The sequence below is a fragment of the Dermacentor andersoni genome, chromosome 4, assembly GCF_023375885.2.
Source record: "Dermacentor andersoni chromosome 4, qqDerAnde1_hic_scaffold, whole genome shotgun sequence".
Classification (NCBI taxonomy): Eukaryota; Metazoa; Arthropoda; class Arachnida; order Ixodida; family Ixodidae; genus Dermacentor; species Dermacentor andersoni.
Window position 1 is genome coordinate 121849345 of NC_092817.1, and position 18329 is coordinate 121867673.

General features: G+C 46.4%; 1 pseudogene; it reads right to left on the reverse strand.

Moving 5' to 3' along the window:
• Positions 1-5130: 5130 nt before the first annotated feature.
• LOC126537422 (NSFL1 cofactor p47 pseudogene) lies at positions 5131-6468 on the reverse strand (annotated as a pseudogene).
• Positions 6469-18329: the final 11861 nt, after the last annotated feature.

Sequence of the window (18329 nt, forward strand, 5' to 3'; positions counted from 1 at the left end):
TATACATGCCTAGTTTAGAGTGTAGCTCTAAAGTGCAGAGTGTGCACTCTAAAGTTTAGGGTGTAGCGTCGGCGGCTTCGGCGGCGTAACCAAGTGAATGAACACAGAGAAAGATGAAAGAGCGAACGTGGAGCGGGAGATGAAAGACGCGAGCCACGAACGGCGGAGACCAATGAGAGCGGCCCCTTAGGTGACGCGCGCGCAGGAAACTGGTGTCATGCGCAGCCGCCCGACTTCTCGATGCGTACTCCTATTCGGTCTCAGCCGGACCGCTCGTTTCGTACTATCGTTTGCACGCATCGGCTCTCGCTGGCGCGTATTTGGTTTGCTTGCTTTGGTCTCGTTCACGCTTGTTTTGATTGTCATTGTTTGCGATTGTTTTGTAATATGATTGTATGCGCGACGCTAATCGTGTAGTACTTTCTGGAAGCCGCGCGGCACCCGCGATTACGCTGGAACCTTCGACGAGTTATTTATGTGTAAAAGCCAATGCGCTTGACCCGCACGTCAGATTCTCGATGACTGCCGACTCTGCTACATGTCTCTCAAATTCTTTGCCTCAATATATCACAAAATGAAAACACCTATAGAGCTGCGCTAAAATTTCGCATTAGGGAGTGCCGTAATCGTAGACGAATTTGTTGTCACATACTGACAAACCAATTGCGGAAGCATTCGTCTTGTCTGTGGCGCTATAGCCATTCCGTAATTGTACTGCACGTGTTTCTTCGCGCTAACTTCTAATCTTCACTAATCTTCAGGGCCATGTCGAAGATGCGCGGCTGTATAAAAAACACTATGAGATAAAATTTTATCGCTGTTCTAAAGGTGTTGAAGTTGACTCGCATGCGATGTTTGTAGCATGTGAAGGTAACACTACAAGATTAATTTGCTCAGATACATGTAATAAACATTTATGCTAATGTTTTATGTGAAACATCACTAATGAATGAAAAGAAAACTAAATAGGGGGTTCTAAGTCGATTATGTGAAACTGTCTGGTCATTTCTGAAACTCTCTTTCGTTCACTTAGAAATTGAAAGTATAAAATTTTTCTTAATTCAGGGCACGTATTGTATAGGAATCTTGTCTCTTTATGCGCACGCACGTCGGCCATGAATGCCAATGAACTCTGTTCTGTGCTGTGTGCTGTTTGTCACCATAGAAAAAGCTAGCACTAAAGAACTTGTTACTTTTCTATAAATCTCTATTAATTAAAGCTTGAATTGTTGCGTATTCATCTACGACACAAACGTTTAACATGTTTTTTTTTTCCTTGTTTTCATACCACAGCTCGAACAGTGTGTTATGAGACACGCTCGACTATTATTCCTTTCATTTTTCTAGTTCTTACTTTAATGCGAAAGCATTTTTCTTTAATTGTGCAAGACCGCCGTCATCAGAAAGGCGTGGAAGAAAAACGGCACGCAAATTACCCCCTCCCTCCCTCCCTCCCACGGCTTTTCGCGAGACGCAAGACGGCGCGTTTCCTCTCAGCTTTCTTCTCTTGCGCGCGCCAGTCTCCTCGCGCGCTTTCACTCGCACATATAGCATACGGCACGCGGCAATTGTATTATCGCCCTTGGACATTATACGGAACATCATGGCGACGGCGACCGCAAAACTGCGTCTGGAGTATCCGTATATTTACTGTCTTAATAAAGGAAAAGTGGCTCCGGTGAGGAATCGACCCTCTGCCCCAAGGCCACTGCTGCCGCTCAGTAGCCGAATGCCATAACCATTGCGCCAGCGTTGCATTGCGCCCACCGTTGCAGCAGGCGAAAGTGATGAATATCTTGGAGCGATAGAGCCAATTCTCGACATTCTAGTGCTCCCACAGAAGAAAGACAATGCATATTAGCTAGGCTCAACGCTATGCGCAGGAGCTGAGCATGAACGCTAAGTATGCCAGTGGAGCATGATGTAAAGGCAACCACGCACGGCGAGGACCGCTCGATTATGATGATGATGATGATGATGATGATGATGATGATGATGATGGTTTATTGGGATCCCCTTTGAAACGGAGCTGTGACAACTAGTCACCTAGCCTGCTTGAGTTAATCAGGTATACTAAACATGCTTTTCATTCTAGCATTTATACTTCTACTTAACCTTTTTTCTCTTCCTCAAAACTTCTGTACATACCTTGTAAAGCCAACTGTGCCTGTAACGAATCCGGTCATATCAATCGCTTCCCTACTTTTTTCCACCAATACTCCGAACGATTCTTGCTTATATCGACTGCTGACCAGTTGATGCTACCGTCCACTTTAAATCCAACATTTCCTGGAAGGTGTACGTTACCTACGGGTCTCACTGGGTGAATTCCTCCGCATTCCATTAGTATGTGCAGAGTGCTGCTCGCTTTCGCTGCAGCATACACATGCTTCATGATATTTGCTCCGGTATGTATTTGTCCTTAAGAAACCAGCTCCAGCTTCAAGTAGCAAAGCACTGCTCTTTGTGTTATCATACAAACTTTCCCTTCTAATTTCTTTCTTCTCATTCTTGTAACTCTTCATCACTCGTGTGCGAGTCACGGGCGCCATCTACAGCAAGAAATTTAAAGCAGTTGAGCGTGAAGCGTGTGGTCTGCAACCGCGTTCTGTACATTGTTATATATAATTGACGGTTTTGCTAAGGGCAACGTTTTAAGACAACCTATTCCAGAAGTGCTGCGCATGAAACATGACAATGGGTCCTATGGAGGTGCCCTGTATGATTTCTGCACACCGTGCTGACTTATTCACTTCGTTGTGTACATGTCTGTAGGCACGTGTGTACACGTCACGTGTAGATATATGTCCTTCTATAGGACTAATCGCCCGTGACATGCAATACTGCAACATACCTGCTTCGCAAGCGAAGCAAAATATAATGATTCCTTCTTCATATCTTTTTGCTTGTGATCGCGTATTCGTGTGCTATTGCACGGGGAATCACTTAACTTCAGAGACCTTGCCAGTCCGAACCAGAAATATATGTTGTTGCAGCACCAGTGGTAACGGGTCTCCGGTCTAGGAAGCCGTGGATTAACTTGTCCATTGCGTTTTCCAGGTCTGGGAATGCATCATGTAACCACGCAAACAACAAAGGAGAAAGAAGAAAACACGCAGGATAGGCGCGGAACTTACCTAACTAAACCACCCGATTCTTGGCCAATCCCCCACTGTGGGTATGTGCTACGGCCACTCAAGACAACAACAACAACTTCAGCTTCTTCTTTGTCCTTTGTTGTTTGCGCGGTTACATGATGCATTCCAGTATCGACCACCAACTAGTCCGCTTGTCCCTGTTATTTTCCACGTCACTAGCGACGTTTCCGACATCATGAGCAACAATCTCCACGTGGGTCTGCTTATCATCTGTGTAGGAATGTAGAATATATGATGTAATGAAAGAGAAGTGCTTGCCATGCTCTACTTCCGGCAATGGGAGCGGAGGACAGCAGCAATAGCCAAAAATGCTGCAGAGTGCACTGGTTGATTGGTTGATTAATTGACGAGGTTTAATGTGCCAAAAAAACACTGGAGCTAAGCGTGACACCGCGGTGAATAACTCCAAAATGATTTCGACCACCTGGAGGCTGGAGGTCCTTAAAAAGGCCCTGAACCCCCCCCCCCTCCCCCCCACCCGGCTTGGTGAAATAACATAGTCCGCGGGTAGCGTACGCTGCTGTGAACATCTCATCCAAGTTTTGCTGTCGTACGCGGTGCGTGGAGCTCTTAAGCGCATCGCGAAGTCACATTTCTCTCAAACGCTCGCTTTTCGACAGAAGGTCCTGTCCTCACTCTCTTCTAGACGCACTATTTCGTAATTCCCTTAGACGGCTGCTATTGGCCAATAGCTGACATTGATCTGCGGTCGCCTAGATGGCGTAGATACCACGGCCGCCGCGGTTTGCCGCCACGAGTCCACTGGCTAAGCGCACTGCGGCTCGCTGAGGACAGCCGCGTTTGGCGTATGTTTAGCGCTTCGTAGGCACCAAAGGCGGAAGTCGTGGCGTCTGCGATAACATCCAAAATGAAATTTGAGCTACACACAACGGTTACATTTAGAAGGTGGAGCATTGTGGGCATGCCCCACTTCGCCATTGCTGTGGACACGCCCCGCAGCACAATTGCTGCCCTAATTATGCGTTAGGTCTGCAGTTAAGTTGCACCAACCAATGTGATTAGGGGGGAAGTACTTATCTGGCTCGGGCTTGAACGGCTCGTTCATCGCAGTTGGCAGGGACTGTGCACAACGTCGCTGTGGAGAATCCGAAAAAAAAAATTTCATTGATACACCTCGAAGAAAGAATTGATTTACGTCTGACTGACCAATCGCTAATGCGTGGGCCAACTCAGGTACACCGCAGTGAATTTGGTTATTCTTAGATGTCACATCAGTTTATAATCGAAGGCACTGAACCTCGTAGTAGGGACAGCTGGGCAATTGGTTCGGCTGCATTCTAGAAGTGCGCAGGTAAAGAAGAGACGAGCGTAAGAAGTTTGGCGATCATCTCCTTGCCATTTGTCATACGCTCGTCCATTCTTTATCCACGAGAGAGAGAGAGAGACATAGAGAGAGAAATAGAACACAGGAAAGCCAGGGAGGTTAACCAGACGGACGTCCGGCTTGCTACCCTGCACTGGGGGAAGGGGGATTTTAACCGCGAAGTTTTAAAGAAAGAAATCGCTGTAGAGATATGTGTCCCTATTCTATCTATCTATCTATCTATCTATCTATCTATCTATCTATCTATCTATCTATCTATCTATCTATCTATCTATCTATCTATCTATCTATCTATCTATCTATCTATATATCTATCTATCTATCTATCTATCTATCTATCTATCTATCTATCTATCTATCTATCTATCTATCTATCTATCTATCTATCTATCTATCTATCTATCTATCTATCTATCTATTTATCTATCTATCTATCTATCTATCTATCTATCTATCTATCTATCTATCTATCTATCTATCTATCTATCTATCTATCTATCTATCTATCTATGCCATTAGAAATAATGGCATTAGTAGCACCATTAACGTTAGCTGCGTCTTGTAGCAACTCAGGGAGCACGAGAGACAATAATTAAGGAAATAAAGACAGGGTCTGCGTAGGGCCACTCGTTGAACTAACGGAGTTCTTTATTTTCCCTCTGGTTCTTTCTCGTTGTCCCAGATTGTGAGCAGAGGCGTGGCTGTGCATGTATTTCCGTCAATGACACCGGTCGCAATCGTCACGTCAGGCGCTGCACGATGACGACGTTCAGCAGGTTCGCCTCTTTCAACGTTGCCTTTTCGTCCGTCAGTTCCTTGCACGGGAACGTTGTCATCAAGGCGAAAGTCGCTGCCTCGTACTCAGGCCTGGCGATCACGATATACTTGCGGATGTCGGCCACAGTGTTGGTCTGATTCATATGAGCAACCAACCTCGAGCCATCGGAGAGGCGAATCTGTACGTTGGTCGTAGGCAGAGACTCGTTCAGCTTTATCGCCTTCTTGGCGTTTGCCTCTAAGTGTTCCAGCGGCGGTATAGTCGCCGATGATCGGCGGCTTAGTGTCGGAGTTACCGCGCCGAGCCGGTGACCCGTGCCCTCAAAGGCCATCACCTTGGCCCGTTGGGGTACCACGAATTGCTCGTGCCGGTGGTCCTCCATGATAAGGCTCAACTCAGCCCCGTCTGCCTCCTGCAATAGCTCCGCAGGGATCTCCCCTTGGCGCATAGCCTGGAGAAATTGCTGGGTGCTTGCACTGTCGTAGGAGAGCAGCGGCCCATCGTCGATGCTGAAGCCATCCTCCCACATCTTGATCACCCGCGAGACAGAAGGCTGCTGCTGAGCGGAGTCGACCGGCGGGGCTAAAGATGCCCCACTCTCACTGCCCGTCGTAGCGTCGCCCAGCTTGTAGCCACTTCCCGAGAACAAACTCCCACCGGCGCTCGGCGATTTACGGGCCCCGTCATCCACTCCCGGTTCTATGACTTGAGCGCCGTTCTTCTTGGCGGCCTTGAACATCTCGACGACAAAGTTCTCCTTGCTGTTCGCTTTCCTGCTTGGCCCGATAATCTGCTGGCCACTCCGCTCTGAGCCGCCAGCATAGTACGCCTGGCCATCTTCCTCGTTGGCTCTGTTCTTGCGGGCAATATCCGAGAACCCGTGGATCCTTATGGACGACTGGGTTGCTGGCTGGGGTTTGGCAGCTATGGTGACGTGCTGGGGCTTCTTTGACTTCTCGGGTGGCGTCTCCTTGGAGCTCGGCGGTTCCATGCTCTCGTCAAGGTACTTACAGATTGGGGCTGGTGTCATCGAAAAATTCCACGACGTGGACTCGAGGCATAGCTTGGCGCTAGACCTGTCAGCATCGGGTGATCAAAGCCGAGCGCTCATTTCCGTCCGGCACCACATGCAGCATAGACGTCTGACAGGGGTGCTAAGGCAATTCAGCCTCCGCCGCTTCGCAATAATAGATCCTCTTCTTCATCCCATCAATTTATTGAACGCATTCACGGGCGGTAGTAAATCGGTCGGCAGGAGAAGTCAAGAATATAAAAAAATAATTTCGAGAAACATTAAGTTAAAACGAAATTATTAATCGCACATTCTGAGTTAGGGGTCACACGAAACAGGTGTGTAATGAATAACAACTAAATAAATATTACTATAACGAAAGCATGAGATCGAATGGGAGACAGTAGAAAATATAGCATCCCATTCTTGTCTAACGCAGAAATTTTCTTTTTAAATGTGAGAGAGAGTCAAACAGATAGATGGAATCAAAGGCAGTGAGGTTCACTAGACATTCTCCAGCTTGCTGCCCTACACGTGGAGATCGGAAGGTGGAAATTGCTCCACAAATGGTCCTGACACTAAATGCCAGAACATCAAACGAAATGACAATTCGAACAGTCAAATTAAGGCCGGCTTTTCGAAAAGCGATTGGCCAAGGTGATAATGATGATGATGGTCAAGGCTGTGGGCTCCATCAATTGTGCCCCTAACCTGAGTCTGTCTCTTTGTTTGTTTGTTGTTTGTTTCTGTGTTTGTTTGTATGTTTGCCTCTGAAAGTGGCTCATACCCACCATGGGGAATTAGCCAAGAATCGGGTGATTCATGCAATGTGTTCGTCTTCAGCCGTTTGAGACCATATAATCACGTACTATCAATACTTAAAACGTGTCGTCCTTCTCGGAAATCCCACGTCAAACATTTTATTGCTTTAGCCTCACCAGCTTTAATTTAACGCTATCACACACTGTTTCTAGGGAGGCTTAATTCTACTCCCGTCATCTGATGCATCATTTGGCTACCAACATCAGTTCTACCGTTGTTTTCTTCTTTTTTCTTTCGCGTGGATTCTTCACTGTGGCTCGACCAATTTTGCACAATCCCATACTTTTCTACATACAAAATGCAACTAACTATGGTGCCATAAGACGCTTCTCCCAAAATCGCTTACTTTTTGAAGTCAACAATTTTTAACTGCGTGCGCACCCTTTGGCTGATTTCAGCCTTTCTCTTAACTTCAAGAATTTGCGCGCATTTCTTGGATACTGCTCTGCCATTCTTTCTTATCATTCCTTTTGTGTGCATGTGCGTTAGGCGCTGAAAAAGGGGATTCTCAGCCTCCAGCCAACGCTTCTACAAGGAGACTTGCCTTATAGTCGCAGCTGTTGCCCAGACGAAGACAGTATCATTGTCCCGATAAAGCACCTCTGTCGAAATTTTGCTGAAAGGCTGGAGTTTCCCTTATTAAGCTTCTGTTAATCAATTCAAGCCCATCTTCTTGTGAAACGATCGTCTTGCCTGGCTGATCCCGAGCACTTCGCGAAAATGAATTATTGAAAGCAGAAATTAACTACTCGCAATATTATATAGCAGCGATATTACAAAACTTTTCCTTTGTAACTGTAAATTATCATCGACCATCCTCCTTGCGTAATAATGAGTCCTATATTACGACGTGCCCTTTTGTTTGTTCATGTATTCATATATATGCGTTTCACAGTATTCATAAGTTGTATTTGCGTGCCGCATCTGTATTTATCGTGCAAAGGTCCCTACATTTGTGACTGGTTCAAAAGTCTTCTCATGCCTGCTGCATTGGTAAAGGGTGCAAGGAAGTTGACTTTTGTGATTCTGTGTGCGTGTGTGTGTATGTTCTAATCGTTAATTTTTTCATGTCATTTGCATATGTTCTGTCAACGATTAAATGTTGCGAAAAAGTACACGACCAAAACTGGATATGTTTCCAATGTGATCAAATAAAGCAAAATCAATACTGGCCGCCACTTTCTCTTTCCAACCCTCCTATAGCACAGCACATCCTCCCCCTTTATTTTTTTTTTTTTTTTGAAAACGGTACCTGGTTACCGAAGTAGACCAAGAGGCGCACCTGAAACAAATAATTCGCAACTGACACGTAGGATTCCCTCAAATTCAGTGCAAGCAGCGAGATTCACAACGACGCAACTTCACACAGTAAAAGTTATTGTTGCGCTTGCCGATAACTTGCGGAGTTCGATTCAAGAGGTTGGTCGCTGACGATCGTTGCGACGGGAGTTCTTTGACTTTTTATATGTGCACCGATGCAATTGCATCACGAACTGGAAAGTTCCGGTGCACATAAACCAACTTAATTGACTGCAATATACTGAAACACATTCGCGAATTTCGAATCTCGAAACAAAAGCGAAAATTGTTGCAATGAGTCCATATCATTGCTTAGTGCACCTACGAATAATAGGAAATGGTGAGGTTCTTCCGCTGTACATGGTAGCGCCAAATCCAAGACCCGAGAAACATCCTTGACCCAATGACACGATCATTATTTCAGTCTACAGCTGCAGAGCCGTGCGGGCTGACTACCAGTGCAGTTGCCTGTGCAGTAAATTTTCCTGAGGGAAGGAACACCATTATCATTTCCGCGAAATGACATACCCTTCATCACTATAGAGGGTATATCAGCCTGTGACGCTACTATAGACACAGCGCTCCGTGCAACATGTCTGTTGCACTGGGCATCGAAGTGTTGGAAAAAAGACGAACTAAATATGGAAACGCTAGAAGTTGCTGATGCTCCAAGAATCTTTAAACGGCCATCTTATCTACCTTATGAATAAAAGTCAGTGCCCTTGCACTCTGTGAAGAAGGATGACCAGCGAAGCTGTGAATGTGGACCCCTTAATGACGAACTGCACCTCCGCCGCGCGTCGGCCCGGCATTGCCCTATCTTCGGGATAGGGCCACGTATGGGGAGTGCTTAACGCCTGCTTCACTCCACCGCGGATTGACCCGGCATTGAGCTGTCTTCTGGATCGGCCCTCGTATGAGGAGTGCTTAAAGTCTGCTTTACCTCCACCGCGGGTCGGCCTGGCATTGCACTATTTTCGGTATTGCCCCACGTATGCGAAGTGCTTAAAACCTGCTTTACCTCCGCCGCCGTTCGGCCTGGGATTGCACTATCTTCGGGTTCGGCTCACGTATGGGGGTTGCTTAACGCCTGCTTCACCTCCGCCGCGGGTCGGCCCGGGATCGCACTATCTTCCGGATCGGCCCACGTATCGGGAGTGCTTAATGCCTGATTCACCTTCGCCGTGGCTCGACCTGGCAATGCCCTATTTTCGGAATCGGGCCACGTATGCAAAATTCTTAGATCCGCCAGAACCTAACCGTAAACACCTTCGCTGTAATTAAACGAAATCGCGGCGCTTTATCTTACAACAGCTTGTCGCTTTGTTGGGCATCGCGTAGCGAAGTGTAATTAAGCAACACGTATAAAACTACACAGCAAGTACGCAAAGCTGTGCGGGGTCGAGAATGCCACATGAGGCAGGACATGCTCGCGTGATGAAAACTAAATGCCCGAAGAAATTAACAGCTGCGTGGATAAAAAAAGGAGCGCTTGTGGAAATAGCAAATGCGTAACGGAGGATAAATGAACAAACACGAGATGTTATACATGCCTCTGCAGTGACGGAACTTTCATTCATTCAAATAACTTTTGTAATGGGGTGTATTGCACAGTTCAGATGGTAGCGTCTGTTCGCAACCGAGAAGGCAGGTGACGCAGCGCAGGAACAGCTGGTTGCCCGATCGGCTCACACTCGTGCTACGCACTGGCTATCCGCGCTGACTGGTCCACTGGTTGCACTGCAGGCATGGAACAGACGATCTGGCTGGCTTTGTCCTTGTGCTCTTCTTCTTCATTACAATTACCCCCGGAGCAAAAGCGGAGCCATCCTGGCGACTTAGGACATGGAGACGAGCGAGTCATAGAATTGTTTCAGGCGGCGAACGTGAACAACATCCCGTCCACGGCGGCGCTTGTCGGATGTCGGTGTAAGCGGCTCTATGACATAGTTGACCGGAGAGGTGCGTTCGACGATGCGGTATGGTCCATCATACTGCGAGGGAAGTTTTGTCGAAAGTCCAGGCGTGGTAGACGGCACGGACAAGACAAGTGTGCCGGGAGCGAAGTTCGGATTCGTAGCGTCGCCATCACGATTGGCTTTTTGTCGTTGTTGGTCAGCGGAGGTGAATTTTCGGGCTAATTGATGGCATTCCTCGGTGTATCGGGCGATGGCTGAAACGGGAGCACGCTCCCGGGAGCACTGCAAGCTGTCCAGAGCATCGTCAATGCGCGGTAGAGGGTAGACGTTTTTTTCGCGTTATCTTATTAAGACGGCGATAATCAACGCAGAACCGAATGGAACCATCGTTTTTCGTGACGAGAACCACCGGTGATGCTCACGGGCTATTGGAAGGTCGAATGACGCCGCGCTGACGCATGTTGTCCACGTGCTCACTGATCACTTGACGCTCCTCGGCGGAGACGCGGTACGGGGGCTGCTGCAATGGCGCGTTGAAGCCAGTGTCGATGTGGTGGCCGATGGTTAACGTCAAAAGAAGAACGGAACTGGGCAAGCAGGTGAAGAAGCCGAGAGCGCTGCTCGGAAGTAAGGTCATCGGTAATGAAAGGTCTGAGTAAGTCAGGCGATGGCGGAGCAGAAGTGGAAAGTGCACAGAAGTCAGTGAGCTCTGCATACGAAGCATCCGGCACGTTGGTTATAAACATGTTATCAAGAGGCTGAGCACGGCCAAGTGCTTCGCCGCAAAATGCCTTCAGGGCTGTAGGAAGCGGATTGCAGACAACGCTGGAGCTGAAACCGGCTGAAATTTCAAGCGTGGCGAAAGGGAGGGGAACATCGTTGCGGGTTATGAAGAGTTCCGAAGGAGTGAAGAGGACGGCGCCTTCAGAGACAGCGCGACAGAAGACGGGAACAACGGCAGACGAAGACGGCGGTATGGCGATGTCTTTCCGAAGGACTAGCTTAGCGGGAAGAGAAGTGGCGTCGACGAGGGGCACGTCGCACAGAGGCGACAATTCGACTTCAGCACGTGCACAATTGATGATGGCGTTATTTCACGAAAGAAAGTCCCACCCAAGTATCACGTCGTGAGAGCAGGGCTGCAGAACCACAAACTCCACAATATAGAGAACGCCCTGAATAACAACTTTATCTGCGCATGCTGCTGAAGGCTGAACTGGCTGGGCGCTTGCTGTGCGAAGAGAAAGCCCCGAAAGTGGAGTCGGAACTTTTCGTAAAGCGCGAGAGAGGCGTTCGTTTAGGACAGACACGGCTTCTTCTTCACTGCACTTTATTGAGTGCCCTGCGATTTGGTGAGGTGGGCCTGGAGCCCGCCTCGGTTCCGGCCAAGGGTTGTTGGCCCTTGGCGGCTTCCTCGGCTTGCTGAACGGCCCAGAGTTGGTGCTGCAGCTTCGATCTGAGCAACGCAGGCTCCCAGCGCAAGTGGAGGCTGTCGCTATATGAGGCTACATCATCGTTATTTTGTATTATAGCCGTATATTCCTATAGGACATGTTCCAGGGTGGCTCTAGAGTCGCAATGTATGCACTTGTCAGTCGTGTATAAATCTTGGTGTATTAGGTGCATGATAGCTTGACTCAGGACCTGGTCTGTAACTGCCGCCATTCTTCAGACTGATTTTTGCTTAATTTTGGCTGCGGCGGCGGGAAAGTGCGCCTCTGCAATCTATAATGTGTAATTTGGTGAAATCTGGTCATTCGATCTTCCCACTCCCATTCATCGGTAGTCGGTGAGGTGGGGCTAACCGAGGCTCGGTCCGTAAGCTGTCGAGCCGTGCGCTGCGCAGCCTCATTGCTACCATCTGGTATGCCCAGATGAGATCATCACTTTTGTCGTGGTTATTAGCTAACTTTAGAAGTCGTAGTGCCTCTGGGGAGATTCGACCGTTGGCGAAGTTTCGTATCGCAGTCTGGGAATCGCTGGTGCTTATGTTCGCTTGTGTTTGCGATATGGCTAACGCGATAGCTATTTCCTCTGCAGTTTCTTCATGTAGCGTGTTAATTGTTGCGCTCGTCGTGCATTTTCCCTCGTAATTTATCACCACTGCTGTGTAGGCGCGCTTGTGTCTTTATTTAGCTGCGTCTTCTTTAAAAAAAAGCTGCACCTGGTGTCGCAACCCCACGTGGGTCTTCACTACTTCTCACGGGCATGCTTTCCGTAAAGCCGAACGCCCAGACCCTGCCACACGTGATGATGATGATTATCATCAACATAATCATCATCTTGAAGGCAGTGGCACGATTCCACTCAAAGAGATTGGCCAAGAGTAGGGTGACTTTCACAAATGTCTTATAGAAATTAACGTAAAAGCTTATCAGTGACAGTAAATGAAGGCAAGAGAGTAGTAGAGATATCTTCTGATTTAGCAGCTAACCTCAGTGAAAATAATAACAAAAGTGGGCAAACGTAAAGCAAGGGTGAAGAAATAAAACATCAAAAAGAATAAGAATGAAATGGGTGAGATATTACTGTAGGAGTGATCCAGCACGGAATTCCCGAAAGACAGCAGGACAAGAAAGTTCAAGAGCAGTCAAAACAGTGACGTTGAGACTACCAAATTCGTCTTATTTAGGGAGGAAAAGCGAGGACAGTCCTCCAAAAAGTGATCATGGGATTCTAATACATTACAGGTGAGTCAAAATGAAGAGGCAGCTGGAACAGATCGTCGAGCCGAAATATTTAGAGCTTGGACTCGACAGCAACACTTTCATAAAAGCTACGAAATGTTACTTCAAACGTGCTTTACATAATGTTCTGTTGAAATTGAAAGAAAGTTGTAAGGCCTGATTTAGCCCTCCGAAAAAGATACCTGCCTGACTGAAGTGATAAAGCCCGTCGTCAGAAGGAGAAAAAAGATTATGCAGATCGAACGCAGATGTTGGAATCGATGTGAAGCAAAGCTTTCGTGAAGCCATTAATGAAATGCTTTAAATTTGCTCATTTCATTCCTGCATCTTTGGTGCAAAGGAAACTGACGTGCTTCAGGGCAAACTTTCCAACAAAGAAAAAAGAAACTGGCACGCGCAATGTGCAATTGATTTCTGAGAATTTCGGAGAAATTCTGAGAATTGTCTGCAATGCGTGAGCATCGTTGGGCTCGGCTGTGACTTCGTTTTGTGCTTAGTTTTGCTTACTTGCTTTTCCTAGCTTATGCGCTTCTACCCATAGCCTTTCTAGGTTTTAGTAGACAATTGTCAAATTTGTTCGCTGTATCCGGCTACTTCAATGCAATCGTACCAATTGAGCCGGAACGCCGGGCACAAGCGCGCCTCGACGGACGCAACCGTTGAAAGCGAACGCAACCGCCGCAGTAGCGCGTGAGGCGTTGAGTGAGGGGAGAGCGCATCGCCGCGATGCCATGTCACCCTCACTGCCGCTCTCGCAAGCCTGTGCTATGCTCGCGTTCCTGGTCCACGCAAGCTCTCACCTGCGTTCCGACTGCCCCTTGGTAAGGCGCAATGAAAACGCACGTTCTCTCAGCAGCGTTCAATTGAACATTGGGTCACCCCAAAATCTCAAATTGGCCAACACCCAAACCTCAGGTTGGCCCACCCGCAAACTTAGGTAGGTCCACCTTCAAATATCAAGTTGGACCAACTGCGCATTTTATTTGTAACCCTAAACATCAAGTAGGCCTACCCCCAAACTTCAAGTTAGCCCAACCTATAATTTAGGTTGGCCCACCAGAGATTTCAACTTGGCGCACCCCCAAGTTTAGTTTGCCCGCGTTCAAATTTCAAGTTGTCCCACCCCAAATTTTATTTGACCCGCCCCCAAATTGTACGTTGGCCCTAACCCTAACTTAAATTGGCCTACCCCACATTTCAGGTTGTGCCACTCACAAATTTCAAGTTGGCCCACCTCCAAATTTCAAGTTGACCCAACCACAAATTTCAAGTTGAATCACCCCGAAATTTCAGTTGGTCCACGCCTACTATAAACTTCATCATGCATTTTCTAAAAAAGCCCTATGTATGCCTGTGGTAATTCCCTTTCTATATTATTTGTTGTTCGAATTATTCCTTATCGCTCAAAAGCTACCAGTCATCTACATTTACACTATCATAGCGATTAAATGCCTTAACTTCGCAAATTACGCATTTTTCGTGCAGATACAAGGCATTGCACTTTTCGCATGACAAGGCAGGAGAGCTCGGCAAAGAATGCGAACGCATTGAAATCGTTCATGTTCGTTCTTTTTCATCATGTTGATGTGCCGCTGGCCGGGTATTTCTCGTCTTCTAGCACCACCTACCTGCGCAAGCCGGCGCCTTTCTAAGTTCACTAAGCACTTTCTCGACATGTACTTTCCATCGAATTCAAGCGCAGCCATCAGCGTGTAGAAATAAGAACGGCAGCGGGGAATGCACTGCACTTGAGAATGAACATTCCTATGCGCAGCGGGATGGAGACTCGACTATTTTTATAGCATAAAATAATAGTATTCGCTCATAAGGAGTTTGTGAACTCTGGGTGAACTGAAGATTGAATTTATGTCAGTGAGTTCGGTTTACTAGCATAAAATTTCGGTAACATCATTACTACATATTATTATTGATATTCCTTATCATGGCTTACGTAGCAATTGGCACATTGAAACCGAGTGGTAATTAAGTCATAACCTATGTGTCCCAAGCTCAGCATCACTTTCGAGATATATGTCTTCGAAATTCTTGGCTGAATGAACTGATGGTACGGTTTACGCTTAGCACTGCATTTTTCTAGTGTTTATCTATGTTAATTAGAGCATCAATGTAGTATCATAAATGCTAAATGGGTAGGCATTGATTAATCCTCTGCTTAAATTCCGCAATTGGGACATTTGACTTAAAGTGAACCGTTAGAAAGTTAATGAGGGAAGCATTGCTTTTAAACAATCATTACACTGGAACTTATTTTGCAATAATATCCACCTGTTCAAGTTATCGTGTTGATGTACCAACATCGTGCTATCTACCTCAGGTAAGTTTTAATTAATCTCACTCTAATAAAAGAAGAAATGACTTTAAAAATCAATCAATTTAAGAAAATTCTACGCAACTCGTTGCCGTGGATGGCTTCCCACATGTAGCCTGTCTCAATCGCTTTCAATGTACGAATTCGTTTTCTATTCTTTTTTATAGATTTGCGTGCTTGAAGACAGCAACGAAACAGCGTAGCTATAGCAAGGGAATAGTCTAGCTGTGGGTGAGAACTGCTTATCAGGATTTTGTGGCCTTGACTTGCTTGCACCTGCACAGAGATAACAAAAATATGAATGAGACATGCAGAGATAACAAAAAAAAATCAATGAGACATACACAGACAAAAAAAAAGGATAACTTCAGAACGTATGTTCCGTTATCTTCTCTCGTATATCTATGTGCCTTGCTCTTGGCTGGTTTGGTTCTCTTTAAGCGATGCACCAAGTCCTCCAGCAAACAACCCTAATTATTGTTATCTACACACTTCGCCCGTCCTTGCAAAGAACACTCGCATTCAAAGAACACCCACGGCTGACTATCACTTGCTTGAGCTCATTTGCTACTAGCATAGGTACATGTCTTTATCGTGAATTATAATTGTCTCTTACCGCGCTCTCTGAGAATAAACCCGTTGCTTTGTTTTTCTTCAATGATCATCGATTCATCAAACGCTGTTCGAACACTTTCGCTGTCCGATTGCTGATTGCTTTTGTTATACCGCAGAAGTGCAATTTTCTTTTAGGAAGTTCATAAACATAACAGCTCGTTCTTGTTTTTGCAAGGTTCGATGCTTTTGCGCCATTGTCGCTTCTTGTTTGCGTGACAAGTGTGCCGCTGGGTGCGATTGCCGAATCATTAAAATTAGCTCATAACAAGCACGAAGCAATAAACTTGCGAGACGTACTTGAATTGAATACATTTAAATGGAGGCGGCCTCTCAGTTTCACATTAGTCGTCTCCCTGCACTTAAGCATGACGTCGAATGGTACGCACCTTCGAGTTACCTTTGCTACGGTGAGTGGTCGGACCGGTTGGTTGTAATCGAAATACGCAGTTGCTGCGGCATCCCAATGTTCCTCTCTTACGTATAACTTTTTTTTTCGTTTTCCTAAGCAGAATTTATTTCTACGCGTTCTAGTTTTAGGTATATTGTTTTGCCTCGTGTATCAATGCAAGGTATGGTATAAAGCCCTTGCGTCATCTACTTTACACGGAAGCCTATTTTATGATGTTCTCGGTCCGCCTCAGTGCACCTTTTGTGTGATAGGAGCAAATGTGTCCCTTGCCACATATTTTCATTTGTCCGGACATTCTAACATGAACCGAATACTTCTCTTTATAATCACAGTATACTGTTTCAGAATTTCATAATCAGATTTCTTTTATTCTTACCAAAAATACGGGAAGTCTGTCGGACGCAGCGTAGAAGGCCCGTTCATATATAGCGCAGGTCACTTCAGCTGCTTGATGTAGGCCAATCGGAAATGTTGGTGTGCATTCGTTTATGGCTAGTTTAGAAGAAGACTAGTTGATGAAAATTTTATGTAGCATTGTTCGTAATAAATATCCAGTCAAGTAGTTTCGTACTTTCTTGAAGTACGTCCTCTACCTAAAGAAGAGCCAGGGTCTATTCTGAGGCTGACTTAAACGTAATGTCTCTGTCCCAGTACAAACGCTTACGGAAACTCGTCTGTATCCCTGTGTTACTGGTAATGTTGTGACAATGACACTGTAGCATACCTTCATGTCAGAATTCTATAGGATTCCTTCCAATAACGCTTTTTATTTCGTTGTTTCCTTTCCCAAGCAGGATAAAAAATATACGGTATTTCATATTGTATTGAACATCCGTTTCTCTCGAATATCCGTATTCGATTGCATTCTACGAATAACTGGAGTCAGCGCCGCGACCCAACCAGACATAAACACCCAGCCAGTCTTCAAGAAGTAAAGCCTCTTTCTTACTTGAGCATGCCTCATACTCACGAACCACGCTATCTCGACTCTCAGTGCTCAAATCTATCCTAGGTGAACTGAAAGATGTCTTAATAGGGCCTGACACATTAAGAACAAAGCACTGTTTCAAAACGGGTTCTCGAGGCCTTATTTTATTGCTGTAGAATTGAGGACTAGTGCTGGGCCTTCAACTGGTGGTACTGGGCATATCTGATAGGGTCCTTTAATGTACTTATTGTGGGGCCAGCGTTGGCATTCCGGCAGCGCTGCTGCTATAGGTCCGTTCAGCTTTCCCAAGCGGCATGGAGAACATGTTATGACGTAGAAATTAGGTAATAATTTGGAGCAGGCGAGCACAGAGTACGAAAGCACAATTGTGGAAGTTTCCGCTGGGCACTGTAGGCTCCACCATGGGTGCAACCTGTCTACAGGGGTGGGGACCTCTACGTGGCCGGCATGTTTGGTCACATTCTGCAAGCACTGGCCGACTTTGTTCCGTTCAGGTAAGCCAGCCCAAGGGGCGATGAATTAAGCGGTGATCGGTGGAGCGTGAAACGTCTTATCCTTCTAATCGGTGCCGGTGGTTATAGCGAACAAGGATCTGTCATGAGGCCACTGCAAATCTCACAAGTGGCCTTATTCTCTACAAGCAGTGGAGCTGCATCGTGAGTGGGGTGGAGGGACAGGAGAAAGTGTGAGCAGGCAAAACTTCTGATTAGTGTGGACAGCGTCTAAGCGAGCAAACACGATATGGTGCAGGCAGGAAACATACGTAGCTGAAAAGATTTATGCTATGCAGACTGCAACTCGAACACGACCGACGGTCGGGAATGTGCAGTAAATTTGTCCTCCGTGTATCGCGAACAAATCTAATGCTAATTTTCGTAGAAGAAATGTGGATGTCCATGATTACGACCAATACATGACACACAAAACGAGGCCAACAATGAGACCAAGAAGTACAGGAAAGCGAAAAAGAGATCACGCAAAATAAATTAATAGTTATAACGTCAGCG